Here is an 8,988-nt window from a genome sequence, read left to right on the forward strand (position 1 = left end):
CGAGCCGCAGCCTCTCGGCTTGAGCCCGTCGTCCGTCGCTGCAGTAATCGAATCACCCAGAGATGAGCGACTCGCTCATCTGGAAGACAAACACCCAGCAGTGGTTAGGAAAACCCAACAGCCTCATTCTGAAGCACAGAAAAGCTTGTGCAAACGGGATTGTGACTGAATATTCATCATTTAGTTAAAAAAAAAAAGAAAAAAAGGTCAAATCCAAGTGTAAAACGAGACATTTTCATTCATCAAGTTTAAAGAAACGAGTGAGAACCTCTTATTTCGCAGCTGATGAGTCTCTGAAGGCTCTGAAATTGCCTCCAGAGCGTTCTAATGTTTGCACTCCGGGGCTCAATGGTAATCGTACGCGAGAGACGCGAACCAGATCGGGGACTCTTTTCATTCCAGCGGTTCAGATAATGTGTTGCGGGAAACACAACTCCACCCCGAGGACACGGAAACATGAAATAAGCAGAGTTTTCTGTCATAATAAACTAGATTCTTGCAGGTTCTGATCTGCTGGGGCATTATTAACCCTTTAATGGGGGAGAAACTCCCTCGTTCCTGCAGAATTCTTACAAAATGACGATAATAAGTGAATAAAGATATTTAATTTCAGACCTGAGCTTAACTGTACCTTAGCAGGAGTCAGAAGCTGGATGGAAAATGTGAATTTAACTTATGTATCACTTACTTCCTTTATAATATTTAAAAAAAATGTTTCATAGTTTCACCAAATATTTCATAAATGGAATGTGATGCAAAAAAACCAGCAGAAAACCCTAAAAATCCATATACTTCATACGATCTGTTTACAAAAACCCATCAAGAAATGATAGTTTCTGCAATAAATTCCCAAATGAATGTCAACTTTTCCTTTTTAGAACTGATTTACTAACTTTAGCAAATAAAGTGGGTAAAAAAGAAGTGAGGTTAGAAAGATAAGAGCTTAACGAGAGCCTTTGTGAATTATCCTATCATTAAGTTTTATCAAATAAAACCAAACAAAAGTACACACACACACCCCTGAGGGTGTGTGCCCCCCCCCCCCCCCCCCCTCATGTTGATAAGGCCCGAGGTGTAAAATCCTCCCATTTAAATGGAAACCAATTTGCATTCAATTGTGTTGTTAACACTCCTGGTGGAGCGAGAGGAAAGAGAGCAAAGCACTTAATTTGATTGGAAGTGTGGCTGCTGCTGCAAACACAGTTTATCTAAGGTGGAGGTGTCGAATGTTTCTTTAATTCATTTACTAAATAAAAAAAATGTAAAAATGTATTTTATCTTTATGTATCATGACATTTGTCAGCATTATCGACACGACGACGCCACATTAGCCGAAACTGATGATGTCATCGCCCCACCTTTCGACCCGATAACCCTGTGACGTCACTTAGCAACAACAACGATGGCGGACTCCCTGCTGCAGGTGGCGCTGCAGAAGCTACTGATGCTATTTGGTTAAACGAGGTCACATGTTTGGATTCGTCCATTTCTTAGTCATCCGATGCTCCGTGTCTTCTCCTCCTCCGGTTAGGGTTTTATTTCTGTGGCAGCGTTACAGCGCCACCTATCAGCCCGACATATGGACTGCATCATTTTGAGTAGTTTTCATGGTGTCATGTGGACACAGATGTCTCCCCTGTGGACGGGCGTGAATTTTCACCCCGTCATTTGGTTCGGATGCTATCAAACCGCCTGGAAAACGTCACGCAGTTACACCAGCTGCTGTTAGGGGGCGCTGTCACTTAACAAACAACACTGAACCAGAGAGGAAGTGAAGAAGAAACGCGGCTCCTTATTTTGGACCGAAAACCGGAAGTCCCGCCGATTCAGGCCACGGCGGCTAGGCTAGTTAGCGCGTGGCTAATTGGTAACCACAAACAACGGCGATATGATAATTTCCTAGAGACTGTAAGTCGCTGCTTTTTTTCACAAACTGCAATGACGACAATGACGCGGCTAATTTATGGATTTTTACGGGTGAACGAGCTTCACGCTCTTCCTCCCTCGCTACTACTTCTTGGCTACTCCTCGTCTGCGCCATCTTTTTCTTTCTGCGTCTGCTTCACTCGCGTTAGCTTTGTTCGTTTACCACCCAGAATGCATTGCGCTCGAAGACGCCGAAACAAAACGTTGTTTTTTTTTTTCCCCTCCCAGAAAGTCCCTGAACAGAACTCTGGTCCGGATCAAACATGGGAATGTGAACGCTCCCTGAAGTGTGTTTGACACCTCTGATCTAAAAGATGGATGTGTTTCACAGCTGCTTCCTCCTGGAAAACATACAGGAATGTTTCATACATCATGAATGGCGGCACCTTGGAATTAAAAAAAAAAAAAAAAAAAAAAAGTTGGAACAAGAACAGCAACTTGTCAAAAAAAAAAAAAAAAGAAGCTGCAAATCAAAGCTCAGATTGCTCCTGGTGTAAATTAGCCACTAGGTCAGACCTGAGCGCAGCGAGCCGCATGCCAGAGCGCTGATGTGCGACTGAAACCGGGCCAACTGATCCTCCAAAGCGCCTTTTTTTTTTTTTTTTTTTTTTTTTTAAAGACGACACCTTCTGTTAACATTTCAAATTAAGGGTGATGGTTTAACGAGCGACGGCTGCGTCTGTGGCGATGCCGCGCGGCCCGACTGGCATCTAGCAACAGTTAACGCGCCGAGGGTTGCTACAGCAAACTGGAACATTCAGGAGGCGGCGTGGTGTGTGTGTGTGTGTGTGTGTGTGTGTGTGTGTGTGTGTGTGTGTGTGTGTGTGTGTGTGTGTGTGTGTGTGTGTGTTTCCCCCCTCCTCTTCCTCCTCCTCCTCCAGACGAAAACCTGGTTTTGCTCAGACTCGAGAGGAAGCCTCTCCTCCAGAGCGACAGCGGCTCTGAAAACCGCCAGCGCGACCCAGGAGAACCTCAAAGGAGCCAACGCCACGGCGGAGCGCGGCGCAGAAGCGACTCATCGCCGTCGCCTTCACTTTCTCAACGGCGTGCGGCTAACGATGCGAAGGCTAAATATCTGGACTCCCCGGGGTTGACAGACTTTCCCCCCCCCCCAACCGGTGGTGATTCATCCACATTCACTCTGTTTAAAACCACAAACACGCCAACATGTGCTGCTTCTGCCATGAAAGGACTTTTCTTTTTTTTTTTTGGACAAACCTGAGTTTCATTAGGCGTCTGTCACCAGCCGGGTGGGCGGAGTCTGGAGCGGGACGCCGTCAGCCATTCATATGGTGGAGTGGAGGTCGGCGAGATAGTAACTGATTGTTAATGTCAGATTAAGGCCCCCGTTTACACGTTTTAAAAGTGAAACGGAAAATAAACAAAGATTTTGAAAATGGCTTCCCAAATTGAACTTTTTGTAAACACTCCGACTCCGTCTTCATGGGAACGGCACAAAAGGCTACTTTTTCAAAACGCCCGACTCTGTCTCCGTGGAAACGTGGGAAAACGCAACTTTTTGAAAACGCCCGAAAACGTCTCCATTGAAACGGGAGAAAATGCAACTTTTTGAAAACGCCCGAATCCTTCTCCATGGGAAACAGGGGGGTGAAACACAAGTTTTCAAAAATACTTTGACTCGGGCTCCATGGAAACATGGGAAAATGCTACTTTTTGAAAAAGCTCGAACTCGATCTCGGTGTAAACGGGGAGAAACACGACTTTTCGAAAATACTATCTCTATCTCCATGGAAATGGGCTAAATCGCAACTTTTTGACAAACACTCAAAACCAGCCGGAAAATAACTTTTTGGAACCGACTTTGTCACCATGGAAACGGGGGAAAACACAACTTTTATAAAAACGCTCCGTGGTCTGTTCAGACTTTTGGGCTTCACCTTGGCAGCCATTTGCAAATGGTTGCGTCATGTTTTGCTTTTTCACTTGAAATGGTTGGCCAGTCAACAGGCCCTTTTATAAACTTCAGTACAAGTCTCACAGTTTCTATTTATTCACCGCCGTGTATAAAATCCAAAGTTCTTCATTTCCTCAATATTCGGAGGCCATTTAAAGCAACTGATTGGAATAGTTTGTACCGATTAGCTTTTCGAGTACATAACAATCCAGCTCTATGCATTAAGACGGGCCTAACTGGGAGTTAAAAAGCAACGCCAGAGTTCCGTTCCCAGAGGAGTTGTTCAGTTCTGTTTTCAGTTACACACATTTTTTCAGAAAATACCTAATCCAGGATTAATTTTCAGTAACTTGCAACTGAAAGTGGCGCGCCTGCTTTTCGTCATCGACAGCTGTGAGCGGCGTCACGTTCGCCATCCTCCAGTCTGAACACGAGGACGCTGTTGATGGGCGCAGTTTGGTTGAGTATCTTTGGGTTGTGATGAGCGGATGTGTACTTTACGTTCTGATTGTGAGGCAGACTGTCGGGGAAAAAAACACCAAAAAAAACGCAGAATTGCTGCATCGTGGGTGATTGTCTCCAGACCTCATCCAAAGTGTCGGAGCATCAAATCAGATGACGTACGGAGCCGTATCCAGAGCTTCCACTGACACGTTATGGTTTCAAGACGCATTACGGGAAACGAGCCGGACTAAATCCTGCAGAAAGACGTTTCAGCTCAGTGTGTGATCAACGATCAATGTGCTATTTTTTGTGTCTCAGACACTTTTTTATTGCTCCCCTCAAGCTTTCCAAGAGAAAACAATAAAATTTAATTGATTTTTAAAAGCAGTGACTTTTGAATCCCGACCAAAGTTTTTTTTTTTTTTTTCTTTAAGATTCGCCATCGTTTTCTCACTGCATGTGGGGGGGGGGAGGGTGTCGAATTCCAGAATCATTGTGTCGACGACAAGCCAACGTACGAATGCGTCGAGGATCGAAGAAGGGCCGAGAAAATAGAATTACTTCTGAAGCCGAGCCGCTGCAAATAACTTCACACAGGAAAAGGGTCCAGTTCGGTGGAACGGGTCCAGTTCCTACGCATCGGTTTCTTTTAATAACACTAGACTGGATTTATTTGAATAAATGTGTTTTGTTCTATCACCCTGGTTGGTTAGCTTTTAGCAACTTAGCTTTTTTTTGGTCTTTCCTAAAGTAGAGGGTGAGTCTCAGGCCCAGATTTCATGTGTACAAGTTATAAACATCAGCTGATACTCAAGCTTTCGTCTAGTGTGCGTTCTTTTATTTCTCTTTGCTCTTTGGTACAAGTGCGACCTAATAAGTATAATAACTAAACACTCTTTGTACAGGAAGTAGTTTTTGCAATAGGCCCAAAAATTATATTTTAACTTTCTATAATGAGAAGTTCTACTGTCCTCATGAGTGTGCGGCATCTCAGGAGGTTAACGATGGGCGGACGCGACCAAGTTGGATTGTTATTGCGGTGACTGTCAAAATAAAAGTACCAAGTTCCAGAAGAGCATGCACTGGGAGTCATGACACTCTGGAGGAAATTTTTGTTGTTGTTGTCCGTCTACCGAGCATGTGCAGAACAACTATTTACAGCTGTGGGACGCAAGTGCAGCAGCTGTGTTTCCGACTGTTTTCGAAAAGTTCCACCTTGGGACCCGTTCTCAGCGGCTCCGAGCGCCGTTGTGGTGTAAACTGGGCCTGACGGAGAGGATTCATCTGAAAACTCTCGCTCAACTTCGTCGTCTTTATCTGTCGCCCCCCCCTAACTAACTTATTTCCATTGTGCTAACGCTGCAAAAACATTGCATAGCATCGACGTTAATGAATATGTTTGTTAAAGGAAACTCTTTCGGGTCATACTAATGAAGACCCAGAACCACTCTCACGTGTTTATCTTTCAAATCTGGTGCTTTTCGGACACAACCGCTGTGAAATGCTGCTTATTAAACAGATACCGAGCAACACATGTTTCTTAAAAAATACATAAGAACAAATGTTTGCAACAGGCGAGCATGTGGGTGGCTCACATGCTGATTAAATGACAGCGTTGGCTCTCGTCTGAACCGTGACAATGATCGCCGGCTGTCAGCAGGCGAACACATCTGCTTTTTACTTTGTGCTCTTGTTGCGCGAGTAGCGGCTCCACGTCGCCACGGCCAAAAATCTGAGAAGCTGATTACAGCTTTTTTTAAATGTATCCAATCATCACAAATCTGATGAAAAGGACAAGTCCAATCCGTGTCTCATAAGACATAATGCTTCCAGTGTGTTTGCGTCCATCAGCGCAGCTTCTTTTCTTACTGATTTGTTGGTTTGTTTTCAGATGAATGGGCGCTTTTATCTTATTGACACGTCAATATAACTTTATTAGTCGTGAATGAAAACACCTGTGTGGCTTTTTGACAAATATATAAACTAAATCTGAGCCGAACGGAGAAATCGGTGATCATTATCTGACACACAGGAACGCTCGTGAATCCATCTTGAAGCAAGCGAAAAGTGTCGGATTTCACAAGATATGCAGATTGTGAAATTAAAACTTCAATCTATATGTTATTGCCATTGTTAAAGGAGTCATATCGACCAGCTTTTCAACACGTTGACTTGGTCTGGTCGGTCCAGAAACCTTCAGTATTCTAAGTTTCTAGCTCCTCCTTGATTTCCCTCCATTTGAATATTGGATCATAGGAGCTACATTCAGAATCTGCTGTGTCTGTGTGAGCTGGACTGGCTCCGCCCACACATGCCCATCTTGGGAAGAGGAGGAAGTACTTCCTCTCGTGGTGCCATGTGCCAGAGCAGAGCTGCCTAATTGTGGGAGGAGTCAAAGGGAGGAGCCTACCTTGATTGGGATTGTCTAAACCCCCGATGACACTATATAGGGTTTGATTTCTGATTGGCTGGTTGGAGCAACACACTTTTTAAAACCTGAAACAAGCCAGGGAGAGAGAGGACAGACTGTCTTCACTTCTGGGACGTCAGTCCAGGTATGAGACTCACCATCTTCTATCTACAAAAACAAACAAAAGAAGATAAGTAGCTAAAAGCTAACTAACCAGGTTAAAAGACTAAAACACATTTATTAAAAATGACCAAGCTTGTATTGAAAGTATAAAACCGCTTCAGGGATTAGAAGTTTAAAACTGGCTACAGATGTACTGAGGTGACTCTTTAATCTTTTTAACTTTGTGACTAAAATTCATGACATTGCTCACTAGCACCTTCTTTTTTTTTTTAAGGAAATAAAAGCTTTTTTTTTTTTTTTTTTTTATTATATGACAGCAATAATTGCTAAACTAGCTTAGCATCTAAACGCTCACTAGCACTCTGCTAATGGAGAAAAACACCAGTTTTATTGCTCAAAAATCAGCATCAAACCCAAACAAGGAACATTTATGTCTGAATTCAAAGTGCTGTAATCAAAGAATTTAAGTAAAGTATTTTCCGTGAGGCTAAACTCCAGAGGGTTGGCGTGTCTAACAGAGATACCTTCTTGTACCCCAGCACAGCCGCCACCTTGTGTCCCCTGATATCAAACTCTGGGGGAGTTTTTGCGGCGCCTGTGGCGACTTGCCTGGATGCGCTGCCCTCGTCGTGACTAACCCAAGTAATTTGTGACATTCAGACGCGTGTGTGAGAGGAAAACTAAACCCTAGAAGAAGAAGAAAAAAAATCACATGCATCACAGCGGCTCGAGGTTAATGATGCTCCTGTGTGCAGAATACCTCTGGCATAGCTCATTCATACCTCGTGCTGTGGCGGCGGCGGGGGCGGGGGTGGGGTGTGTGGGTGTGTGGGTGGGGGGATGGGGATGGGGGTGGGGGTGAGTGAGAGTGAAGGCTTATCTGGGAAGCAGAGAGTCCAAAACAGTTTCTGTAAAGCCACGTTTAACGACGATAAATGCATCATTTTTGTGTCTTAGTGTGAGAAAAGTTTAGTGTTTACACAGCAACGTTCTGAAAACGATGTAGTTTTTATGTTGGGACCACGAATCGGCTCTGTCAGTTGTTGGTTTCTTTTGCTCCTTTTGAACAATTTATTTATTGGCAGTTTTTATATGCAGGGACATATATATGCGTAACATACATTAGGAGACTTACTCAGTTATGAAAATAGTTTAAACCATAATGTCGCACATGCATATTAAACAGAAGAGAAAAAGAAAGAGAAACATTTAAAAAAAAAAGAAAACGAGCAGAGAAACATGAACAAACGACTTTCAGTGAGTTTTTACTGTGAAAGCACTTTGTGAACAACTTTTCATAAAGCTGCTCTATAAATACTTATTACCATTATCATCACACATGTAAATTCATTCCAGTACTTAGCAGGTAGTTATTTGCCCCATTTTGGCAACTCCACAAGGTTTACATCACAGATATTCTGTTGTTTTTTTGTAATAAAATCACACACATGCGCAGAGAAAAATATGCTACAGACATGAAAAATGGCGGATGACCAAGTTGGATTTTTATTACGGTGAACGTCAAAATAAAACTACCAAGTCCCAGGAGAATATGGACTGGGAGTCAAGACACCACGGAGGAAACTTTGCTTTTCTTGTCCGACTTCGTAAAATGTGAAATACATGATAGACAACCCAGCATATTGTGAAGAAATTGTTTTCATAAAGTGACGTCAGACCTGCTCCGTCGTTCCATCTGGGATGTTCTGGGAAATTCCCACTTCCCAATTAGATCGGCCGAAGTGAGAAAGGGCTGCGATCTTGACGCACTGGCCTGGTGGAGCTGATCAAACCTCGAGTCGAGTGCGTGGAGCATAATTACCCGATTCTAAATTGATCTCATAAATTCTGATGACGAACGCAGCTGCTGAGGCTGAAGTCAAGTCGCTGTAATTACACACAGATGGACGGCGTTTAGCGGAGCTGTTCACCACCACTCCGTTTTTTAATCCTCGCCGTCTCGTAACGTGATTGTTCATGACGGCTCTCTCTCCCAGACCGTTTGGCCGGCAGGTCAGAGGGTGTGAACGCAATCACGGTGAAATATTTATATCGATACGCCTCCGAGCTGCAGACACAATAATGCTGACTCGGAAAAATAAGGAAGAGATGCAGCGAGGTTCAGCGCAGAGAATTTGAGAAGTAAAAAGCTGTGGCGAAAAGCACAAAA

This window comes from Lipophrys pholis (genome assembly GCF_963383615.2).
Source record: "Lipophrys pholis genome assembly, chromosome: 7".
NCBI classification, from domain to species: Eukaryota; Metazoa; Chordata; class Actinopteri; order Blenniiformes; family Blenniidae; genus Lipophrys; species Lipophrys pholis.